The sequence below is a fragment of the Phascolarctos cinereus genome, unplaced genomic scaffold, assembly GCF_003287225.1.
Source record: "Phascolarctos cinereus isolate Bilbo 61053 unplaced genomic scaffold, phaCin_HiC Scaffold_3;HRSCAF=262, whole genome shotgun sequence".
NCBI lineage: Eukaryota > Metazoa > Chordata > Mammalia > Diprotodontia > Phascolarctidae > Phascolarctos > Phascolarctos cinereus.
In genome coordinates, this window is record NW_027555736.1 from 241,143,788 (window position 1) to 241,170,202 (window position 26,415).

The 26,415-nt window shown below is 38.8% G+C and overlaps 1 long non-coding RNA gene across 1 annotated transcript in view; it reads left to right on the forward strand.

Moving 5' to 3' along the window:
- The first annotated feature begins 266 nt into the window (after positions 1–266).
- Positions 267–26,415, forward strand: part of LOC110208471 (uncharacterized) — a 51,606-nt gene continuing 25,457 nt past the window's right edge. The window contains exon 1 of the long non-coding RNA XR_002324505.2: positions 267–340. This is a non-coding gene — a long non-coding RNA (uncharacterized LOC110208471). The remainder of the gene's footprint in view (positions 341–26,415) is intronic.

A 26,415-nucleotide genomic window follows, 5' to 3' on the forward strand; every position in this document is an offset into this window, starting at 1 on the left:
CATATATTCCTCAGTCAACTTTTTCCTCTTGGCCAACAATTTGAAGGCTAAATTGTTTTCAAAATGACTTAACTCCATTTGACTAAAATTCTGAGTCACACTTTATTTATATCTATTGGAGAATTTCTGGCAACAGAGTGGCAAGAAATTGAACATAGTACTAGGGAAGCTGCTGACTTTACTTCAGTTGCTATGGGAGGCACTTAATACAGCCTATCCAGAAGCAGGCGAATGGGTTGGGTGACCTATGAATCATTATTGCCCAAGTCAGCCGGTGAATACCTTCCTTAAGCTTCCTGTGTGTCAGCTCTCAAGGATTGGGGCAAAACAAGGAAAGCAGGTCATGAGAAGTAGCAGTGATGCATGGAACATGCTACTGGCTGGTGACAACTAGAAAAAATGCTGAAAAATCACCACCTCCCACAATACAGACAGAAATGTTAGGTTTTGTTTTATTTTTTGTTTTTATTTTTTCATCAAGCTTTCTTTCAAATAGCTCAAAAGACTGGTAAAAGTTCTGTTACTTTTTTCTCTGCACATCCACTCCTATGCTACTCCTCCCAGGCTCCAGGGAAATAGCATCACTTTTTGTCTGTTTTTAAATATGTAAGCAGTCACTTACATGGGAGATACTAAGGCAGGAGTTGCAGAAATTCAAGGGTCAACTAGATGGCTCAGTGGATAGAGCATTGAACCAGGAGGCAGGAGGGCCTGGGTTTAAATCTAGCCTCAGACACTAGCTGTGTGACCCTGGACAAGTCACTTAACCTATATTTGCCTTAATCCGCTGGAGAAGAAAATGGCAAACCCCTCTAGTTCCTTTGCCAAGAAAACCACATGGTGTACCGTGTCACAATATGAGCAAACAACAAAAAAGCAGAAATCCATCTGTTGGTAAGACAGGGAAGGGAAGAGAATGCATATCTCAGCCCCTGACAATTCTTTTAGTGTTTCTATTGAGGAGGGAGGAAAATGTCCATTTTTTGCCTTTTTATTCACTGGGTCTTCAGTCCCTACAGGCAATAATTATTGATTGTATGAATCCTGATGGTAACTTGTTGCCAAGCACTGAGTACCCTGAGGAATAAATGTACTTTCTCTTTCTGTCCTCCCCACCTCTCAGAAATCATGGAAAAAACCTATTGATTATTGTGCGTCTTCTTTTTATTGCAGAAGAATTAGATAAATCAGTGTTGTTTGAATCTGTTAAAATGGAAACTGAAGGCGAGAAGACAAGCTTAGAGCCACAGGTCTGTATTTTAGCAAAAGAATCATTCTTTTCCGTGGCCATTAACCTTCACCTTTGACAGTACCATGTCCTTTGAGCACTCACGGTACTGTTTCTATTTTGCATTGTAATGTGTGGAGACTGTGAAGCTTTATGTATGTGATGGTAGAGCTAAGAGATGTTTCTTTCTTACAATTGGCAAAGTGGATTCATAGTAACTGGACCCCACTATGGCCAAACATAGAATCGAAAGGATGGGAATTTCTCAGCAGTTGTTGCCAAGCAAGGGTCATGGATTCAGTGCAATTTCCCTTCAGATACAAGGACAACAGCAGTTGAAGTCTGTTCCTTTTTCCACAGTAAAAGCAGAATTTATTATTGTATCTTACTTTAAAGCAGGAAATGTTTCAAAGGCACAGCAAAGAAGACCCAAGGGCTGTGCAAGCCTGTTTTGTGTTAGGAGTCAGCATGTACTGGAAATCTGCAAAGATTAGTGATGGTCACAGGTTTTTCAGGGATTCATGTTACATAACTCAATCAACACAGCACACCAGACTCTAAGTTCCCAGCCTGCCAGTATGTTCTTTCCTTCACTAAAAATTTCTCTGCAATTTATTTGACTCTTATGGAAACTGCTAAACAGTAAAAAATGTTATTTTCCTTTAAATAAATGAAGGCACTTCAAGTAAAACTCTACGTCTTCACTATTTGAATCTATTGGTATCTGCATTTACTTTTCTTTCTTTTTAAAAATGTGTTTATTTACTTATTAACATTCTTTTTTTTTTCAGTTCCAAATTCTCTCCCTTCCTCCTGCCCCTTCCTCCACCCATTGAAAAAGCATTTCTTACTGATCAAAATGTAGGAAGACAAAATGTGCCTTGCCTATAGCAATTTGGCTTTGAATCAAAAGCTTTCATTGAAATGAAATAATGTGTTCTACAAAACCATTAGCAGGAGATCAGGCATTACCAAATATCTATTTATGATACAAAAAGGAAGAAAGAATAATGGGAAAACATTATCTGTAGAAGGCTGGAGGGAAAGGGTTCTATTAAATTATTTAACTATCCCTACTCTGGTGACCATGTCTGGTTCCAGTTTGGTGGCATGCATTTCCATTGCATAAAATTGAAAAGCAATACCACTTCCTAGTCCTTACCAACAGTTATGTCGCTGAAGAAAGGGTTTCAGCAAAGACTCAAACAGACCAGTAATGTACTAAGGCCTTTATTATAGGAGTCAGAAGAGTGCAATCAGGAAACAACAAGAACAACGAATCTGGAGTCAAAGGACCTGGTTTCAAAATAGTGACTCTGCCTTGCTTATTTCTCATGTGAGCTTGAGCAAATCTCCTTCATGGAGCCTCATCTATGAAAAGGGCCAACGATGTTGACTAGATGACCAGCTCTAAGTCTATTACCCTAGGACTATAGTAAATTATAACACATCAAGGTAGGCTCAAATTCTAAAATAAAAAAGTCTTCTAGATATGGCAGGAAAAGGAAGGCTGTCCTAGAACTCAACTTCAGTGAGGTCCTTGTCCCTCTCTCCAATGACCATTCAGGAAGCCCAAGTAACAATCATTTTAACACCACAGCAGCTTTCTGAAGCAGCAAAAATTCCCCTCATATAGGGAGGGGGCAGGTTCTCCATCACTAATGTTCCAGGTAGGAAAGGCAATTGGTACTAGTCAGTAGAGGCCTGACCAAACCAAATGGAGATCAAATATTTGCCATCTAAGGTCTGTGATTTCATGGCATGGGAGCTCCTTTGAACAGTATCCAGGGTCTCCCAAAGTCTTAAGTACAGTTCTAAGTTTTAGTAACATAAAAATTGCACTAAGACTTTTGGAATAGCCTGTATGTCACAACACACCTACAATTTAATAGTTAAGTCTCAGTCGTCTGAGACCCTTAGAGGTCACATGAATTGCCCAGGTGGTGCAGAGGAGACAGGAGGACCTGAATTCAAATGCTGCTTCAGTGACTTACTACTGTGTGATCCTGGGCAAGATATGTATCCTTTGTCTGCCTCAGTTTCATCAACTGTAAAATGAGGATTTTGGCACAGTGCCTGGCCCTTAGTAGGTATTTAACAAATATTTGTTCCCTTCCTTCCCCACTCCACCCATGGTCATGTAGTATCGGAGGCAAGATTTTAACCCAAGTCTTCCTAACTCCAAATTCAGCCATTACTCTACTTAGGCCACGCTGCTTCTCAAGATTTGTATGTACTTAATAATTATTGCCTTTTAACTTTATCTTCAACAAACATTTCTTAGATGCCTACTCTGTGCACATCAAAGAAATACAAAGATAAATAAGACATATCCTTGTCCCCAAGGAGCTTACAATATAGGAGCAGGGATAAGACAGTTCATATTTGTCACATACAAATATACATTATAAAGTAAAAGATGCCCATTTCTCTCATACAAGCAGACTATTACTGTGCCTGTCTTTAAAAACTGGAATTCCTTAAGAGGCACAACAATAGAATACCCAATAACTCGTAACCCTGACAACCTGCTTTGTTTTGGTTTTTGGTTTTTGGTTTTTTTTTTTTTCAGTCTCTGGAAGATTAGTGATAATAATGGGCTTTTAGGGATACATGCAGGAATGCACTGATAAATGTTTAACAATTAGCTGTCCAAAAATGTATCTATGCCACAGTTTTGTTTTTTAAGTTTTTATTTATATTTTCTGTTTCTTACATCACTCTGGTTATCTCAAGTGCATGAAACATTTTTAATTTCTATCATTAACAAAGTTTTCATTACTTCTTAAATCTAGACAATGAAGAAGGCAATAAATCAAGCCCTGATTTCCAAGATATCACTCACACTGCTCACACTGAAGTGTGAGCTCACACTGAAAATTTAACAGTTTACTCTCTCTCCCCTACAAGCTGGCTCCAGTACACCCCTAAGTACATGTTATGAAGCCCAGTCACTAAATCGCTCTAAGAAAGGCAGTGTGATGCACTGCAAACTCTTAGAATCATGAGAACTGAGCTTAAATTCTGGCACTGACACTTGCTAACTCTTACTACTGTATCACATAACGATGCTAGAGCTATTCTACCAATCCCCATTCCACTGGGATGCTGGGTCCCCAAAACAAGGCTGGTACATTTCACATTGGGATTCTACATGTAGTCCTGAGAGGTTGAGGGTGTCTTTTTTTAATTAATTTTTTTTAATTATGTTTGATTTCCAAGCTGTTTCCCTCCCAACCCCTTGCAAGAGAAGGCTAACATTTGACACAGATATGATATAGATATGAAACTATGTAATACACAATTCCATGTATCAGTTCTTTCTCTAGAGTGGATAGCATCTTCCTTCATAAGTCCTTTGTAGTTGATTTGAATATTCATGTAACTCAGAATAGCTTAGTCATTTACATTTACTCTTCAAATAATATTGCCATTATTGTATACAATGTTCTCTTGGGTCTGTTGATTTTACTTTTCATTATTGAAGTCTTTCCATGGTTTCCTAAAATCAGCCTATTCATCATTTCTCACAGCACAGTAGTATTCCATCACAACCATACACCACAGCTTATTCAGCCATTCCCCAAATGAAGGACATCCCCTCAATTTCCAGATCCTTGCCACCACAAAAAGAACTGCTATAAATATTTGAGAACACATAGATTATTTTCCTTTTTCCCCTGAACACCTTGGGAAACACACCTAATAGTGGTATTGCTGGGTCAAAGGGTATATACAGTTTTATAACTCTTTAGGTATAATTACAGATTGCTTTCCAGAATGGTTGGAACATTCATAGTTCCATCAACAGTGTATTAGTGTCCCAATTTTTCCGCTCCCCCTTCTTTCATTTTCCCCTTCTATCATTTTAGCCAATCTGACTGAGATGGTATCTCAAAGTTGTTTTAGTGTCTTTCTTGAGATAACTCACAAGCCCCCACTAGTGTATTTCTCTCAGTGGTTATTAATTAATATAAATTAGTAAGCTAGACTTAATTAATTTTTAGGAATGGATATTTACTACAATTACATAATTGGTCCAAAATACCCTCTCAACAAGTCTGTACACACTGTCCCATCAACACATATAGACTCTAGGGGCCAGTAGACTCAAACTTAGAGAACATATATAATAAAGGTATAATTCAAGACCCTGGAAGTTCTTTTGCTGAAGTCCTCGAGATATTCCCTTCATGTATACTTTAGTTTTTCTTTCAGATTTTTTTGCAGAGCCTTGAATCTATCTTTTTCATTATAGCCAGTCTATTTTCAGTTTTTGATGCAGACACTGCTTCCAATTGTTGCTGTCCCAGGGATGCTACTAGAATGACATTTTCAAAAATCCAAATCCTCTAGTCTTCAGAAGTTTTCAAGTTCTTCTTCTAGCCAAGTGGATGGAAAGGAGAGTGAGACCCAAGCTGAGGTAACATCTCTCCACTCAAATGATTCCTTCACAGAGCTTTGGCTGGAGCGCTTTCTCGCTACTCACCAAGTACATGAATGTCCAGGTCCCAGAATGGCTTGCTGTGTAAAAAACTACTCACAGGGCATGACCAAGTTTCCTCATCTAATTTAAACACACTTCCTGTACAATGCCATTCTAGTTCAATGTCCTTCAAGGACTTTTTGTTCTTAGTCTGTAATTTTTGATTGATTGATTCAGATGTGTTCCTAAGGTTTCAGGGCATCCCATATTCCCTACTGTAAGTAGGGTGGAGTAACTGTCTAGGCTAACTGCTACCCTCACACTATGTGACTTTGAACCTTGAACTTAACCTTTCTAGAATTTAGTCTCCTACGAAGCTAGGGATCATGGGTCAGAGGAGTTTTGGAGGGCTCATGATAGCTGTCTTTCAGTATTTTAAAGGCTGTTGTAAGGAAGAGATGTCCTTTTTGGTGATCAGATCTAAGAAAAATGAGTAGAAGTTGCAAAGGGACAAATTGAAGCTCAAATGAACAAAAAGCATTTTAAGCCAATTTCTATGTGTTTATTACATGTCAAACACAATGATAATCACTGGAGATACAAACATCAAAGCGAAGACAATTCCTGCTCTCAAGATGTTATTATTCTAATAGGAAGGAACAAGAAATATAGGGGTATGGGGACCAGAGAGAAGCTCTTTGTTCCTTAAAGTTATGGAGATGGTGACTGGGTCCTTAATGAAGTAGACTCACATACATCTGCCAGGAGCAGAGGAAAAGTTCATTTTAATCAATTCATCAATCAATAATCATTCATTAAACACCTACTTGTATGCTAGCCTCCTAGGTGTTATGCTAGGCACTGGGGATACAAAAAAGTAAAATGAAACCATCCTTCCTCTCGAGGGAGGGAAACAACAAATATTTATTTTTATATATACATATATAAGTGCATACATGTATATGAACATACAAAATAAATATAAAGATAATTAATTCAAATTAATTTAATTCAAGGTAGTTTAGGAAGGAAGACACTAGCAGTTGGGGAAATCAGAACAGTATTCATGTGGAAGGTGCTGCTTGAGCTGCATTTAAAGGAAGAGAGGAATTTTATGAGGTGGAGGAGAGGAGGAAGTAATTCCGTGAATAGAAAGTGGCCAGTGCTAAGCACATAGAGTATAATGTACAAAGATAAGAAAGAAGGCCAGTTGGCCTGGATCACAGAGTGCAGGAAAGATAGAATAATAGATAATGAGGCTGGAAAGATAAGCAGGGGCTGGGTTGTACAGAGCTTTAAAACCTGCACAGAGTGCATTTGATCTTAGAGGCAACATGAAGTTACCGAGATCTATTGAGTAAAGTAATAATGTGGCTAGGTCAATGCTTAAGGAAAAATACTTGACAGCTCTGTGGAGGGTGTGCTAGAGTCAAGGGAGACTCGAGGCAGGGAGAACAATTAGAAAACCATTGCAGTGAATTAAGGGCCCTGAACCAAACTGGTAGCTGGTGAATAGAGGTCTTGTGAAGGTAGAAACAGCGAAATTTGGAAATTGATTGGATGGGGTGAATGAGAGTGAGATTTCAAGCATAACGCCAAGGTTACAAACTTGGGAGATTGAAAGCATGGTAGGGCCTTCAAAAGATATAGAGAAGTTTGGGAAAGGGGTGGGTTTTCAGGGGAAAGATGAGTTCTGTTTTGGATACTCTGAGTTTGAGATATTTTTGGGACACTGAGTTTGAAATTTCCCATAGGCAGTTCATGATTTGCTTCTGAAGCTCAAGGGAGAAACTGAGGCTGAATATATAGACCTGTAAGTCATCTGCACTGAGATAATTAAACCTATGGAAGCTGATATATCTATATCGCAAGAGAGAGGGAGAGAAGGAGAGAGAGGTGAGAGGCCAAGCCAAAGACTTGAGGAATACCCACAGCCATTTATGGGAAAGTATCCATTATGGGATGGATGATAAGCCAGCAAAGGAGACCACCAAGTAGTTAGGAAGGAGGATAACTGGAGAATGGTGTGATAACAGAAAACAGAGAATATCCAGAAAGAAAGGGTGATCAACAGTGTCAAATGCAGCAGATAAATCAACAAGAGTAAGGACTGAGGAAATAGCAATTTAGAGATTATTGCTATCTTTGGAGAAAGCAGTTTCAGTTGAGTGATAATGCCAGGTGCCAGAATCCAAAAGGTTGAGAAGTGAAAAGAGAGGAAGTGGACACAAGTATAGACAATTTCTCTAAATGTTTGACTGAGAAAGGGGAAGGAGATGAATGATAACTTGAAAGGATGGTAGAGTCTAGTGAAAGATTTTTAAGGACAGAGGAAACAAGCATGTCTGAATGTAGTAGGGAAGGAACAAGTAATGGGGATTGATGGAAGAAGGGCCAGAGAGGGAGACAGAGACAGAGAGTCAGAGAGAGAGAGAGAGAGAGAGACAAAGAGACAGATGAAGAGAAAGAATGAAAGATAAATGGATGGAGATTGGATCAAAGACACCCGTAAAGGGCTTGGCATTGGCAAAGGTAAAGACAACTTTATTGTCAAAGATTAGGAAAAGGAGGAAGAGATAAGGGGAATGGTATCAAGGAGGTTGGAGAAAGAAAGGGAAAAAGGAGTGATCATGGTGAATGTCCTCAAATTTCTCAGCAAAGTAAGATCTTAAGTTCAGAGAGGAGTGTAGTGGGAGCTCTTCAGGAGAAAAGAAGTTTGGAATAGCTTCAGTGGTGAGTGAGATTGGGGACCAATTAAGGAGAAACGAAAGGATTTCCTTTCTATAATGACAGCCCAGTTGAGGTTGGATAATATGAATTGATTATGTGCCCAGTTCTGTGACTTCCTTCAGTTTCACCCAGCAGCATGTGAGTAGGAGTGGATGAGGTGGATAGTAAGTGTAATCCAGGAGTAAGGTTTGTCCAGAGATGAGCGTTTGTATGACAAGGAGGTAAGGGATCACATAGATGACATCATAACATCATAGCATTGAATTGGCTATCTATAGAGCCAGGATGGGGAAATAGGAAAGTAAAGTCAGAGCTGAAGCTCAAGAGGTATTTGGGGTTGTGATTAGAGTGAAGAATAGGTTTAGGTGGGGTGTGGCATTGAGATAAATGGAATGATAAGACAAAGGGCTTGATGATGGTTCCAAACCTAGAGGAAAAGAGGAAGGATACACCTATGGCATCAAGGTAGTTGGTAAGGTTGTCAAGAAGGTAGTATGGGAGTACAGTGATGCATGGTGAGGGCCTACCTGAAATAGTAGGCCAGGTGTGGAAGTCAACTATCAGGGTAAAGAGGCCCCTGGGCAAAAGATTTGGAGATGAATGTGTTGAAGCCTCCAGGGTATGAGCTTTGGTAAAAAAAAAAAAGTAGGGAATGAATTATTCAAAAAAGGAATGAGCTGCCTTGGAAAATAATGGGCTTCCTCTCTTTTTAGGTCCTCAAACAGAGGCTGGGAATCTAATTGTTGGGAATTTTATAGAATGGTCAAGTATAGGTTGGATTAGATATTCTCTGAAGTCCTTTTACTCACTTAAACTCTGTGATGACATGATTGATATGTATCCAGAATCTCCCATAAATCTTTTCAGCAAACCTGGAAGGAGAATCATCCTGACAAGTAGTAAAACTCCTTGCTTCTCACTTTATACATATATCACTCCTTGTACGTGCTGGTATTTGGAAATGGGAAACATGGGAAAGGCTAAGTGTAGAAAGCTTTACTAATCCACTATAGATGTAACTCTCTTTCTCTCTGTTGGCCCTGGAATGGCAAAAGCCCTTGATGGTTTTCATTGACCTTGAAGTATGGGTGGGATTTCAGTAGGCAAGATGAAGTGAGTACTCCTGGGAAATAATGTGAATAAACATGAGCCTAAGCCAGTCAGGGAGAAAAAAGAGCAAGAGACGTTTGAGAAACACCAAGTTATTGATTTACCTGGAGGGTGGGATATGTGATGAAAAGTCATAGAAAACAATGCTGACAAAGTAGGCTGAAACTGAATTGTAATATTCTTGAATGCTATGTCAAATACTTTGTACTTTGATAAGCAATAAGGAGACATTTAGAATTTTACGGTAATGTAGTGATCAGACCTCCATGGGATATTAGAAAAATTAATATGGCAGTAGTTTATAGAAGAAATTGGAAGAGGAGATAAAGTGGAGGAGAGGAGACTAATGAAGAAGCTTTTATAAGTATACAGTGGAAATAGAATTGATACAACTTGGCACCTGATTAGGAGTGGTTTGAGAATTAGGAGTAAAAATAGAAGAGTATGTTGTCCTAGAAACCAAAGGAGCAGAATGTTTCACAGAAGATAGCGTAGTCAATAGTGAGAAAATGCTGAAGAGGAGTCAAGGTAGATAAGGACTGAGAAAGGGCTTTTGTCTTAGGGCAATTAAGAAGTTGATGGTTGTGAAGACAGCAAATAGAGACCACTCTATCAAGATGTTTGACAATAGGGGATAGAAAAAAGATGGGAGTAGTAAAGTCAGTGAAAGGATTTTTAGAATTGGGAGACATGAGGATGTTTTTAGGCAGAAGTGAAGAAGGGAAGATAAAAGAAGTGATTAAGGATGAAAGAGAGCATGGAAGATTGATGGATCCAGTAGGACTGCAAGAAAGAAAATGATCAAAGGCACAAGTGTAAGGATTAGCTTTGGCCAAAAAAAAAAAAAAAGGTTCTTTTTCCTCAGGGAAAGAGGACAGGAGGGAAAGAGTCCTAGCTGGTAGCCATTCAGTTTGTGAGAGGGAAAGCTTAGAGAGACAAGAAAAAAAAATAACCTGGTAAATCCACTTTGGCTTTTTAACACTATTAAATCTATTTTTGAGGATATTCGTTTGGAAACATTAACATCCAAACATCTTAATGACCACCAAATATTAATGATCAACATTCTTTTTCATTGAAAAATATGGTTAGCTTGTCATGTAGATGAAATACTACATTGATTGAGGCCACGTGAGAGCTTCTACATCAGTAAATTTTGTATGTGTCACAGCCAGATAGTAATGTCCTAAGTGAAGAGGAACAAATTCATCAGCCAGAGTCTAGTACTTGGGCTAGAAATCAGAAGATTTGGATTTTGGCCCTTGTTCTACCATCAACTCATTCTGTGAGTGACCTTAAGCAAATGATTGTATCTCCTTCTGCCCAGTTTCTTCATCTGTAAAATGAGGGGATCAGATTAGATCTTTAAAGACCCTTCCAGCCCTATTATTCTACGGTTCTATGGTCAAGGCTAATAATTCATAAGGCTTTTTAAATCTACAAGGTTAAACTGTTATTTCATCTGTTCACATAAGCAAACATAGTCCTATTCCAACGTCTTATTATGTTCTGGAAGTGACCCTGACTTTTCAAAGACTGTTCCATTAGAACCCAAGTTCTATCAGGCCTTATCAGGCTAGAAAGACCTTGAATATAGGTCCAGAGACAGACACTAGATGTTTGTTGTTCAAGGGCTGTATAGGGTGTTCAGGCAGGACTAGTACCTGTAGTATGAGGGCTTACTAAGCCCTTTTCAGGATTTCTCACCCACCTTAGGAGTCTATTTTCACTCAATTCTCACTCAGTAAAGCTATTTGCATCCCCTTAGAGCCATGGATCACTAAACATTTTTCACTCCATTCTTTAGAAGCTGCAGCATGCTCAGCAGCCATACCCTAGTAAAACTGTTTGGCAGATGGGCTAAACCAGGTTGAAGGTAACCTTCAAGCCTCAAATGTTGGTGAGCTAGGAGGGTGTCAATCCCAAGCATGAAGACTTCCCCTGGTGAAATGGGCAGATGAGAACAATTTGCTCCAAGAGCCATGATGATGGCTGAAGCAGGTGCTGTGGAGTGCTTAGAGCTTGGTCAGGCATCGAAGATGCCAAGGTCATCCAATGCATCCCGGGCCATCACCAGTCATTCTGACTTTTATGTTGCTGCTGGACTTCGATGGCTCTGGAAGAGAGAACAAGGCTGACAACTTTGTGCAACTCTGTGTCACTTAAGTCCAATTCACACAAGAGTCAAAACATCACCCATGATGTCACTGGTCCTCTCCAAAAGGAAGGACAACCAACCCTAGTTGTCTGGAGTTCATGCAACACATAACGAATGGGGTCTTGCTTAAACCAATAATTGATTATCTTTCACCATATGGTAATTACCTAAATGATGTGCTTTGTAAATCATAAAACATGCTCTCTGTTGCTTTTTTATATTATTAAAGCTTATGCAAACATTTTCATAATCAACATTATTCATGGATATTGACCTGATCCACATTTAAGACAGACTAGATTATTGGATTAGTCATTCTGTATTCTAGCCATTTTATACACCTAAAACCTAAGCTAAGATTAATACAGGGGCAGCTAGTGGCACACTGGATAAAGTGCCAAGCCTAGAGTCAGGAAGACATCTTCCTGAGTTCAGATCTGGCTTCAGACATTTACTAGCTGTGTGACCCTGGATAAGTCACTTAATTCTCTTTGCCTCAATTTCCTGTAAAATGAGCTGGAGAAGGAACTGACAAATCACTCCAGTATTTCTGCCAAGAAAACCCCAAATGGGGTCACGAAGAATTGGACATGATTGAAAAACAAGAAGCTTAATGTATTGAAGTAACAATGAATATATGCATGGGTATTTCTGTGGGTTTTTTCCCATTTGGAATTTTTCCTAATACAAGCTCAAACTGTTCCCAATCAGTCCTCAGGGCTTTTTAGACCTTCACTATTTACATGAGCAATTTAATGACCGTCTAAATATCAGCTTTCAGTACAGAGACCGGTGTGTGTCCTAAAATAACAGCCTTCTTGAAATGTCTTCAGTGATTGTCAGGGAAGCTGAGTGCCTGCCAGACTACTAGGGAATGATTAAGCTGCTTAGATCAACTCCCACAGTTGTGTAATACAGCTGGGAATATAAGAGCAAGTAAAAGCCATCACAGAGACAAAATGACACAGGAAGAAACTAACATAAACCAGGCAAGCATTGTCTCCCAGAAATGTGTATGTCTTATAACTACAAATTTCTTAAATACATTGCACATAAGAAAATTTCCCAAATGTGTTTCAGATTGGAAAATAAAGCTATTTGCATCCCCTTAGAGCCATGGATCACTAAACATTTTCCACTCCATTCTTTAAAAAGTAGTTTTTTTCAGAGCTTCTCCCACTCCTTTTGGTAAGAATCTACATTTCTGCTGCTTTTTCGCTCTCCCATTAAAAGACTAAGAAAAACTGAGGCTGTCTCTCAGAGTACAGGGCTCCCGGATCATTATTTTGACTGAATTGTCTGATAAGTTAAATTAAGTAATTGATTTTAATGATCACTTTTTGCTCCCCCTTAAATGTACTTAATACATCAGTTGTTTTGGTATGATATAGACTAAGGTAGGGGACAAAGTTCTGGGATATTTTTGAAATAGCATGATCTGATAGTTGATCTCTGTACTAGAAATCCAGAGATCTGAGGTCTAGTTCAAGCTCTGCCAGTGATTTGCTCCGTTATCTTGGCTAAGTCACCCAACTTGTCCGTATCAGAAGGCAAGGCTTCCAAGCCAGGCACACACTCAGAAAAAAAGCGAAACCTTGCTAGAAGGCTTCAGACACGGAGAATTTAGTTCAGACTGAGAACACTCAGAAGGTCCTTGGCCAGTTCCCTTAGATAAATGTATTACTTCTAGTACGTCTTCTAGCTGGCATCAGTGAAATATTTGACTAGAATATAACTCTGGAAGCATATACCTTGTGAAAATAAGCAGAACGGTTAAAAGAACAAGAATAGTATTATGTATTAGGCATATATGTATGTATGAGAAAATTTAGGAACTCAGAGTGAGGGAGCATAATAGAAAGAAAACATTTGGGTGAATGAAGATTAAAGGAGGAAGAAACAGAAGAAATATTATCACTGGAGTTCATTAAAGACTGCTTGGACAGAAGGAAGAAAATGATTAGGAGTTTAGGAAATAGATTATATGCCTGTATATAATACCAGTATGGCACGGTATGGTATATTTGTGATTGATAACTTCAATTATCCACACACCTGCTATAGCTCACTGTGTACCAAAACTGGTGACTAATCATTTCTTGACTTGATTTAATATCTCTCAAAATTAACATCGCTCAAAATAAAAAGGAATCAACAAAGGGAAATCCTATTCTGGATCCTATTTTCACTGGTTTCTGGGAAGAAAATGGTAGGAACCTTGAGGGGAAATGATCACACTATCTTAGAATTGTAATAAAGGAATGGAAAGCCACGCCTAGTCTAAAAAGCATCTTAGATTTGGGGGAAGTAAATTTCACAGGGTTTATTGAAAGAACAGGTAGGAGCCCATGGACTAACATTCTACGAGAATGTCAGCCCAGGAAGGATGGAAATGTTTCAAGAAAAAAATTTCTAAAGTCACAAAGAGAAACAATGCAAAGAAATAAGACAGATGCAGCCCTCACTGTGATTCTCCAGTTCTACTAATGCTACTGAGATTTCCCATACTGGTTTGTGTTTCTAGTGGGAATTAGGACCCTGAAAACTTGGGAACAGTGGAGCAGGATGATTCTGTAACTTTGCTGCTGGACTAAGAGGTGAATCCCATTTATATTCTCATATGCTTGCATAGCATATGTTTTATATTCAAAATGGTCACCCTGGCTGCTTGCAGTTCATGAAGGTCACTTCCCCAAGGCCAGAGGCTAAATCAGCTAAATTCAGATGGTATATGAAAGACCCTCTTGGTGATTGTAAACCCAAAGATATATTAATACTAATAGAGATAATTTCTTTTTTTTTCCCTTCTTTTGGTGAAGCAATTGGGGTTAAGTGACTTGCCCAGAGTCACACAGCTAGTAAGTGTTATGTGTCTGAGCCTGGATTTGAACTCAGGTTGTCCTAACTCGAGGGCCAGTGCTCTATCCACTGTGCCACCTAGCTGCCCCCTAATAGAGATAATTTCACCAAAATTGAAGCCAAATCATGTGAGTAAACTCAGAAATTCAGTTTGAGCACTCAGATTTCATAAGTGTTAGTATAATTTTTTTTGGCCAAAATATGGTAATCAAGCTTTGCTGCTGACAGATATGCATAATGTCAGCTAGGTAGGTAGTGACCAATGACCCTGTCTCCTTTTTTTGATATTTGTTCTGGATCAAATTCATTTGCTTGCTAATCTAAGATCTTAGAAGTGACTAAAAGTATTCTAACTTTAATCTAAATAGTTGTCTGTAACAGAGGGCTTTGTTTTCTGCCCAGACATAAGAGTTCTAAATGAAAGACCAAATCACAGTCTCTGGGCACTCTTCCTGGCTCAATCTCCTCTGCTGGATCTTCATCCAAGTTATGCCTGCTAGCCGTGGGTGTTCCCCAAGGCCTTGTCCAGGGCCCTCTTCTTCTTCCATATCATTTCACTTGATGATCTCATCAACTGCTGTGGTTTCAATGATCATTTCTACATAGATGAATCTCAAATCTATTCACCACCCCCAGCATCTCTCCTGACCTTCAATCTCATATTCCCAATTACCTACTGGACATCTCAAGTTGGATGTCTTATAGACATCTTAAGCAGAACATTGGTAAAATTTAATTCATTATCTTTCTCTCAAGACTCTCCTCTCTTCCTAACTTTTACCATTCTTCCAAGCTCCCAGGCTTATAACCTGGGTATCATCCTCAACTCTCTACTCACATTCAGCTCCCATATCTAATGAGTTTCCACGTTCCCTCATTTCTCCCTTTGTAACGTCTCTTACACACACTCCCTTCTCCCACCCTGGTGCAGGCTCTCATCACTTCACACCAGTCATCACCTGGACTATTTTAATAGCCTACTAGCTGGCTTCCCTTGCCTCAAGTCTCTCTCCACTCCAGCACCTCTTCACTCAGCTGTCAAATTCATCTTTCTAAAGGGCATATCTGACCATGTCACATTCTCCAATCCCCTTCAATGAACTCCAGTGTGTCTTCATTACCTTCAATATCTTATACCTTAATTCCTTCCTTATATTCTGAGATCCAGTAATACTAGCCTCCTTGCTTTTCTTTACACAAGACTTTTCATCTCCCAACTCCAGGCATTTTCACTAGTTGCCTCCCATTCCTGGAACTTTTTCCCTCCTAATCTCTACCTCCTGGATTCCCTAGCTTTCTTCAAGCCTCAGCTAAAGGTGCTACCTTCTGCAATAAGCCCCTCCCAGTCCTCTTTAATATTAGTATCTTCCATCTAAGATTATCTCCAGTGTATTCTGGAGTCATCATGAGGTAAAGGGAAAATAAAAGGACTACTCCATTTTCCAAGATGTTTCTAAATCAGTTTCTAAAATGTCAAGTGTGGGGAAAGGTGATGGGTGCAAGTATTAGAAAGCATGCTTTTGTGTGGTATACCCTCCACCTTTCACTGAAGCCCTTGCACACCACAGAGACTTTTTCAGGTTTCCACTGAGGATGATAGTTATTGGAAAGAGAAGAGTGGCTGAGAATTGATGGGAGCTGAGAATGAGACCAGTAGAAGCAGCAGATGGTGTAAGTTTTACTTTAAAAAAAGATGGGGATACTATTCCTTCTTAGCAGGAGCTGCTAGGATGGATAGAGAGGAAGACTCGAGAGACAGCATACAAACCAAACATCACCTTCTAGACTAGTCAGTGAATGCAAGAAAACCATCTATTTGTATACATTATCTGACACCAGTAAATATGATCACACTTTTCACAAGAGTGAAAAGCTCTCCTTTTTCACTTGTGGAATCTCACCTCTTATGGTACAGTGGCAAAAATTTTGTTCAACTCCTCTCTCCCCTAGTTGATGTAACCTAGAAAGTAAAGGGAAGATAACAGAATTTATACCTATTAATGTGTTAACAAAATACAAAGGTATCTACAATATCTGAGACCTGTTATTCCTTTATGAATGTGAAGTAGTTCTCTGATTAAATTGGAAGGGCAGCTGGCCATTGGCTTGGTGAGTATCGGCCACATGTTTGGATGTCATTAAAAGGTAAATGACCTGTCAAGCTTTAGAGACAGTTTGAGAGTTCAAAAGTTTGAAGCATTCAAGGAAGGGAACAGCTTTGTGTGCTATGACCCTTTCACCTCTACCAGAGGGCAGCAGGTCAGGAGGCGATTTTTTTATCTCTGCTCTCCCTAATTCCCCCCATATACACACATCGGCCACAAACACAAAGATGAGTAGCATTACAGGAAGGAAGCAGCTTCAATGACATCTGGAAGGAGAGAAGAGAGTCAGTTATAGATGGGAGAAAGAGCTAGCCTTGGTAATTGAAAGTAGGAAGAAAGAACTCTCAGGGAGCTCGGCTGAGACAGCTGAGACACTGCATTCAGCAACATGTAGCCTGAGAGCAGACACCACAAGAAAGAATTCCAGGGCCCTACGATACTGGAGGGCACGCGTTACCTTGGTCGCATAGATTTCCTAAATGCATGCTCTAAGTTCATGCCCAATCTTCCAATGGATACCATGAGTCTCTGCGCCCTAGGTTCATGGGAGGAATGTTTTGTTGCTACTTTTCTTACCATGTCTTTGCTTTGAACTAATTATATTTATTGGCTCTTAAATTTCAGCTCACCAGTAGGGGCTCATAATCTATAATGTTAACAAGCATATGCCCACAGGATACCTTGGAACCCTGCAGTATTTGCTCTACACCAAGGCTCAACCTAGAAATCTGTGAGTTCTGAGTTGAGGGGATGGTACAGAAGATGTACCAAATACAGAATACCCCAAAAGTCTTAGTGCCGTTTTAAGTTAGTAAACCTTATATAAAGTACTTTGCAAACCTGAAAGTGACATCCTGTTAGTGCCTTCTATTTGAAACTACATTCCAGCTACTCTGCATAGATCTTCTATGTACAGGCAGCTATTTGGAACAGTGGATAGAATGCCTGGAGTCAGGAAAACCTGAGTTCAAATCTAGCCTCAGATACTTAATAGCTGTAGTATTCTGGGCAAGTCACTTAAGCTCTGTCTGCCTTATTTCCTCAGCTATAAAATGAGGATAATAATAGCATGTACCTCACAGGGTTCTTGTGAGTATCAAATAAGGTCATATTAATAAAGCATTTAGTAAACATTTAATTAATACTATTTCTTTCTCTCTTCCCTTTTATGTACACAGTTATTTACATGTTGCTTTCCCCCTTTAGAATGTGAAGTCCTTGAGTGAAGGGGCTATGTTTTTGTCTGTCTTTCTATCTCCATGCTTAGCATAGTACCTGGCCCCTGTTAAGTGCCTAATAAATGTTTGTTTCCTGACTGCTATAGAAATGTCGGTTTTATTATTATCGTTGTTGTTATTGTTATTATTATTATTTCATGAAAGGTCAGAAACGCTGACTGACACCATAGCTCCAAGTGGGCCACTGAGCTTGAAGTTAACATTAAGCTAATGACAATCAGTCTAGTATGATTTAAGTATTGTCATGCCTGGAAACAAAGATGCAAAGTAGACATCAATTCAAAGTCCCAGTATCCTTCTGATTTTTTTGAAAGAAGTCACCATACTTGCAGTGAATTGCAGGAAAGGCAACAGTTAGCCTATGACCACATAACAGGAGTGGAACCTCACTGGCCTCATTTAGCCACTTGTGGAAATTTCTGGAGTATGAGGGGCACAGATGCAATTATAACTCAGACCTTTTAGAATTACTTTAACTGGTGAGAACATGCCCTAAAAAAATTTTGTTTCTCAAAAGCAATTTATTTGTTTTTTATTATTCAGATAAATTTACTACTTGATTCCTTCAGAAATATTTATCCTTCTTTCAGGGCCTTAAAGAATTTATTATAATAGAATGAGTGCCATCAGAATTCTGAGTCAGTCTATAGAATTTAGCATCCACCAATTAAAAACTGGTCGTTTGATTTTGCCACTGATTTGCACCCAGCTAACTGCGTTCATCTAGTTTTCCTGGTGAAAGCCTGAAAATCTGTTTTCTCTGCCATGTGAATGGGTAGTTAAGGGATTGCAACCTATTTAGACCTTGTATTCAAAAACTGTGCAAGTCCCATCTGTTAGACTTATATAACTTCAGAGCTGAAACAGTTTTCAATGCAGGATATGCTGCATAAATAGAACAATTTCCAGTAAGGAGATTAAGGTTTCTTTGCTAGGAAAAGGAAAAGTTTACTGGAAATTCTGACATTTCAATGAGCACAAATAGACCTTGTTCCTAAATACATAACCTATGATGAAAGATTCATTTCACTGACACCTTTTTGTGGGGTCTGGTTATGTGATCTCCTTAGGGTAGAAACTCCTTCCACCAATGTCTTTAATATATATTAAGGAAAGAAATGAGCATTTATCAAGTGCCTACTATTTGTCAGGTACTGTGCTAAGTGCTTTAGAGTAGGTGGGTGTCAGAATGGATAGAGCGCTGGGCCTGGAGTCAGGAAGTCTCATCTTCCTGAGTTCAAATCTGGCCTTAGATATATACTAGCTGCATGACATTAAGCAAGTCATATAACTCTATTTGCCTCAGTTTCCTCACTGTAAAAAGAGCTGGAGAAGGAAATGGCAAACCGTTTTTGCCAAGAAAGTCCCAAATGGGGTCACAAAGAATAGGATATGACTGAAACAACTCAACAGTAGCAAAATGCTAAGTGCTTTACAAATATTTCATTTTATCCTCCCAACAACCCTATAAGACAGGTACTTGTATTATCCCCCATATAACAGTTGAATAAATTCAGATTTAAGGGACTTGCCCAAGGTCACATAGCTAATAAGTATCTGAGGCCTGATTTGAACTCAGGTCTTTCTGACTCTAGGCTAACACTGTATCCTCTGAGTCATGGGGCTACCTGTAGATTTGCTTTAGAGATTGTCAGTCAACAAACATTTTAGTGCTTGCTCTGTGCCAGATTCTGACTTGCCCATAACCATATAATCACGATTCACTGGAGACAGGATTTGAACACAGATCTTCCTGGCTCTAAGACCAATCCTTAATCAATTCTACTTCTTTCAGCTTTATTACTGCATTGAAAATACGTGCAACTGATAGATCGAAATGGGGAGAGATGAGGCAGAAAGACAAACCAGCAGGCTATTGCAGCATTCCAGATGTGAAGCGATGATGGCCTGTGCCAGCGTGGTTGCATTGTTAAGGGGGGGGGGGTTGTATATTGTGGTTGAAATGATAATATAGGGGTGGGAAGATGAGTGAATATGGAGTCAAGGATGACACCTAGGTTGCAACCCTGGGTGACTGGAAGGATGCTGGCATTCTGGAGAGCAATAGGTAAGTTAGGAAGAGGAAAAAGTTTTGGAGGGAAGATAATGAGTTCAATTTTAAACATGTTGCACTTAAGATATCTTAAAACATCAAGTTTGAAATGTTTAATAGGAAGCAGAAGATGGTGGTTAGGAGAAAGGTTAGGGCTAGACAAGTAAACCTGAGATTCATCTGCATAGAAATTATAATTAAAACCATGAGAGAGGCTAAGATCATTGAATGAAATAATATAAAGGGAGGAGAGGGCCCAGGACAAAGCCTTGGGGGACACCCCCTGTTAGTGGTCATCAGCTGGTGAAGATCTGCCAGTGGAGACCGAGAAAGAAAGGTCTGACAGGTAGGAGAAGAACCAGAGAGAAGAGAGTATCCGGGAAAAGATGGTGACGAGTGTCAAAGGCTACAGACAGTTCAAGGAGGATGAACATTAAGAACATGACATTAGATTTGACAACGAAGAGATCACTGATAACTTCAGTGAGAGCACTTTGAGTTGGAAGCCAGATTACAAAGAATGAGGAAGAAAGAAATTAACATTTAAGAGGAAAGGAAGTGAGAGTCCCTATTGTAGACTGCCTTTTCAAGGAGTTTAGCCACAAAAGGGAGAAGAGGTATAGACCAATAGTTAGCAAGGATAGACAGGTCAAGTGAGAGTTTTTTGAAGATGAGACAGCTATGGGCATTTGCAGGCAGAAGGAAAGAAAACAGTAGACAGGAAGAGGTTAAAGATCAGTGAGAGAGGAGGGATGATTAAAGGGCCAATCAACTGGAGAAGATGGGATATAATGGGTTTGATTACTTGTGCATGTAGAAGGATTTACCTTTGCAAGGAGGACAACCTCTTTATGTGAAACAGAAGACAGTGGTGGAAGAGGTAATGGAATGAACAGTTTTTCTAAAAAAATTGCTATTGATCACCATGTGAAAGAATGTTCCGTATCACTACTAACGAAAAGGGATGAAAATCAAAATAATTCTGAGGTTTTACTTCACTCGTAGCAAATTGGCAAAGATGACAGAATACAGAAACAGTAGATATCAAAGGAACCATGGAAAGTGGGCACACTAAGGCACTGTAGGTAAAGCTGTAGATTAGTCCAACCCTACTGGAAAGGCAAATATCTTTTGGACATGGCTAATGTGGAAATTTGTTTTGATTGACTACACATGTTTATAATGGGTTTTGTTTTCTTTTGTTCTCATTTAGGGGTAGGGATGAGAGGTCGAGGAGGTGGATTTTTGCTGACTGAAACAAATAAAAAAATCATTCGCAATCACATTAAAAACAGAATCAGTAGCACCCTAACATAGTATGAGGAAAGTGTGAGAAAAAAAAAAAGCAAAGAGCAGACAAACTGTTGCTGGGGAAATAACCTAAGTAGTCCTTTTTGTCATTTGTCCTTTGTTCTTGCTCTTGAACGAATAACATCACAAGGGTAATGTGTTGACTTGAAAGTGAATTGGATTTAAGTGAGGCAGAGTTACCCAAAGTCATCAGCCTCACGCTCTCCTCTGGAGTCATCGGAATCCAGTGGCAAGACAAAAGTCAAAATGACTGGTGATGGCCCAGAATTAATCCTTAGGAAAAAAAGTGAAGACCTTCAGAGGGACCTGAAAAATGCAGATCACTGCTTTCTAGCTCTAGCAATGCTCAACAATACAGTAGGCTCTTTGAAGATGACAGGACAGCAAGACCAATTTTTTTAAAAAAGATGCTAAATAAAAATTCTCATGAGCAAGATAGGATAAAGACAGAAGTATTGAAGAATGGGAATTTTTTTTTCTGATGAAACTCACTTTTTCATTCAAACCTATACAAAAGCTATTGTCAGAAGAAGTCCAGGTAAGCCTGTAAGATGTGGACATCATCAGATTGTAAAATTTCTGCACACACAAATGTGTTCAGAGGATGTTTTTATTTCCAGTGGACCTGGATGGAAGTCTCATTCCCACTGCAGGAAGGATAAGTTCTAAAAAGTATATTTACATCATTCAAAGCAGAATTGTTTGAAAATTACAGAAATTCTAAAATGCAGATGCAATACTGAAACACAACTTTACACGTCATAGAAGGGTAAGATATTTTCCAAGAGATGGCTATAACATGTATCAATGCCCTGAGAACTGGACTGATTAAATTTCATTGAAAATTTGTGAGCCATAATTAAGAAAAGACTTAGGAAAATGTACTGTTCATCAAATGTAAGTAAAGAGAGAAGAGAGAATCACAATAGCATTTTTATAGGGACAGAAGAGAACAGAATAAGGCTTAGAAAGAGAAACACAATCAGAACTGTTTTGAAACTGATACGTCAAATAATTATTAAACATTATTTTATATTCTTTTTCAATTATAAGCTTCACATAATAGACATTCATAGTTTCATGTACAGTCCTTTTTCCCCTATTCTTTTGTACATGGAAATACATTTATTGATGTTTGTTATATTCAGAAAAACCAAGAAAATTAAAGTTCAAAATTTCAAAAAGATATTGTTGAAATCTTCACTTTACTCTTCTCTGATTTCCTACAAAGTGTCCTAAAAGTCTTAATGTTATTAAGTTATTAAAGATTAAGTATGCATATATGTATTAATATTTACATGATTTAAAGCTTTAAACTGCACTAAGACTTTTGGGACATCCTATTTTTTTTTACAATACCCTTTTCCTTTTCTGTACTTTTTTCTAAGGAATTTTTCTTTGCTTTGTGTTCTTTCTTAATTCTCTTCCTTTTCGTTTATTCTAAAAACGTGCTCTTATTTTATTGAAGCACAGAATTCTGATTCTGTTATTCAGTTTATGAGGGAAGCAATGTTGATGTAAGCAGCACAAGGTAGAAAATACCCTGTGTCCCACACTGTGTGGTTGGTTTTCCTTCCCACCAGCCATGCCGTTTCATCCCTCTGTCTTCATCCCCACCATACACCCTTTTCGGTGCCAGCTCTTCCCCAAAATTCACACGTATCTTCTCCTTTGTCAGAATATTGCCTGTAGAGTTACAATACTCCCAGAGAAAGCAGCCTTCCAATACTGAAATTGCCCCAAGATTAAACTTATCATTAGGTCCTCATCTCTCATCACAATCACATCTTTATTTCCCCATGAGAGTGCTCTTCAGGGGCCTCATTCTTCCCATTGTTGTTGAGACTCTTTTCAATCTCTCAGACTCAATCACTCCTTTCTGCTACTGCTTCCATCCTCCTGCAGCCCTCCTTCTTATAAAGAGGCTATGGGGAATCATCATTCCTTTGCTGTTCACCTTAGTAAGGGTATGTCACCCATTTTTCTCTCCCTTCCACCTCTTCTCTCACCATTTATGCTCCCTTCCACTGTGTAACTTGGTCTTACAAAATAAATTTATTGAGTTGTAGAAGGAGTTATGGGATTTAGTCCACAGTGCTTCAGTTCTGTTCCTCTGTTTCACTTTTTATTTTCCTTTAAGGTCTATTTATATCCTTATCCTTTTGCTTCTTTTTTTAAAAAAAAATTGTCATAATTCCCTCTCCTTTTTTTAACCTTGTAATGCTCTCTCTTGCTTTCATTCTCATTCTTTCTTTCTTTCTTTCTTTTACTCTCCCTCTAAACATGGTAAGCATATAGTAATTTATTTCATTACTTAAAAATAATTACTTAAAATACTCAGAAATAATTGCACCTTTCCTGTGTTTCTGTTCCTTGGGTTGCTTTCCAGTGGTATATTATGTTCATGTTTTGTTCCTTTGTTAAATGACCATCTTTTTTTCACCAATGATTAGATTCAATTTCTCTTCTCACAAAATCTTCATTAATTTTGCACATTCAAATGCTTTAAATTTTTATATTATCAAAATTGTTTTTTTTCTCTTATGCTCTCCTCTATACCTTTTTTGGTTAAGAAATCTTCCCCCAACCATGGTGATGAAAGGTACCTCCTTATATTTTCTCCATTTTAAAAAATGATGTGGCTTTTTTATATTCATGCTATGATTTCATTTTGAATTTATTGTGGCATATAGCATAAGATGATAATTTAAATCTAATTTCTGCCAGACTGCTTTCTAGTTTTACCAGCAATTCTTATGCTTTTTTAAAAGAGAGTCTTTCCCCCCACAATTTATGTCCATAGATTTATCAAACTCTGGGCTACTGAATTTTATTGCTTCTGTTTCTTTCTTTTCTAGTCCATTACACGGATCAATTTTTCTGCTTTTTAACCAGTACCAAATAGTTTTGATGACTGCTGCTTCATAATACAGTTTCAGTCCTTGTAATGTTATGTGTCCTTCTTTCATGTATTTTTTCTTACTATATATATCTTGAGATTTTGTTCCTCCAAATTACTTTTTTATGTTGGTATGTCATTTTTATTCTGTTGATATAGGCCAAACACAAGCAGTGGCAGTCTCTATAATTATTTGTCTTCCTTCATTTCTTTAAAACATGGTTTACAGTTACATTTATATAAATATTTTATGGCTATTACTATTCAGATAATTTATTCACTTTGTATTTTTTTATTTTACTTTTAAGTTCTCTTATAGTTTCTTTCTAATTTTTGTTAATACTGTATACTGTAGCACAGGCTCTGGTGCTACTATCTGAAATTCTCATTTGCATTAACAGGTTGGGTTAGCTTCCACATAAGGCCTTTCCTAATTTCCATTTATTAGTGCTCTCTCTTCATGTATATATTTGTCATATTTTCAATTGCCTGTATACATATTGTATCTTCCCCTTCCCCTAGTAGAATCTTTGAAAGCAGGGGACTACTTAGTTTTTTTCTTTGTCTTTGTGCCTAGTCCAGTGACTTGCATATGAGAGCAACTTGATATACTTTGATTAGCAGCAATGATGAAAACTCTATCTTTTCCCAGGACACAGGTTTCTTTCCCAGAACTTCCTTAGAAATGCTGTCTAAATTGCTTCTGGGCTGTTTATGACTCCATCTTGAGATGTATTCAGTCACTCATTTGTTGACCTGGAAATAAAAGTAGAGAGGATCATTCTTTCCCCTGCCTTAGTATTTGTCAAACCTGATGACCACTACCCCTTTCTAGTGACTTACAAGGAGAGTGCTGATAGAGGTCAGGACCCATAGGTACCAAGCAGAAATGTGTGTTCAGTCCCACCAAAATCAAGGCTGTAAGAGAAGAGAAGGTCAATCCTAAGAAAATCCAGGGTTTGGGCACTCAGTTCTCCATAGTTGACAAAGGAAACCCAGAGGCTTATTGGATTGTTTAGGTTTGGGAGAACTCATAATCCCAACCTGGCTATACTAATGGTGCCTATATATAAACTCACCCATGAGTATACCTCTTGTGGAGCCCAAGAACACACTATAGCCCTAGACAATCTAAATTGGACTATCCATTAGTCTCTCCCCCTTGGCCCTTGTGATCCTATGGGGTCCATGTTTTTGTAGGTCTCTGTCCAGGATGAACAGTCTGAACAGAGCCTTTGGGTGCCACCTATGGGTGGCAAGACCAAATGACCATAAAACTTCTGGAGCTCTAAGCAACCCAAAGTGGCCATTTTCTATACCAGTTTTGAAAAGCATTTGTTCTCCTGTCTCCTGGGTCCTAGTTGCTTCTACACAAATGAAATAGGGTCAGATGACTACCCTTAATCCAGATCAATCAATATGCTTCTAGACTTCTTTGTCTGCTATGGGAAATTGAGTGCCAAAACCCAAGATTTTCTTAGGGTTGACCTTCTCTTCTCTCATGGCCTTGATTTCAGTGAGACCAAACATGTCTTTTTGCCGATGACCAATTGGTCCTGATCCCCATTAGCATTATCCTTGTAAGTCACCAGAAATAGGTAGTGGTCATCAAGTTTGAGTTGGGTAATGAAAATGTCACTTTTAATAAAATGAAAGAGGACAGGAGTTCTCTACAATTACATGCAAATGACACATTCAAAATTGTGCCCTCTCAGGTCTCTCAGGTACTGTTGGCCATCATGACAGGACTCTACCACTAGTCCAAGTCTCAATTTCCTGCTTCCTCCAATAACCCAATGAGCCCCTACACAACAGGACCTAGCTCCTCAGCAATGCTGCTTTGCCTGAATTACTCATAGCTCTGGTCTGCCCACAATAAAAGAGGCATGTGCCACTGGATTTCTGTGGTCTGGTTAAAAAGAAATACCTTGAGGAAAGGGGGTTCTAGCAAGTCCTCCTAATGAGTTGTAATCTACATAGCCAGTATATGAAAGAGCCTTGAGAGGCAGATCAGATAAGATCTTCTTCTACACTGATGAATTATGGACCTTGGCCATTCATCTGACTGAGTGTCTTGAGGCCTAGAGAGAAAAGGACTGGATATTCAAAAGCTGTTCCTTTGGGAACAGAACCAATAGAGGAACTTTGTCAGTCAATGCCTCCCATCGCATATTGGTATTTGCGGGACATAGCACTTAATGGAGATGTAATAGATTTTGGGTTACCCACCCAGTTGGGCCCCCAGGGGAGAGGATAACCTGGCTGATGGGCTGGGAAACACTGAGAAAATGGTGGTAG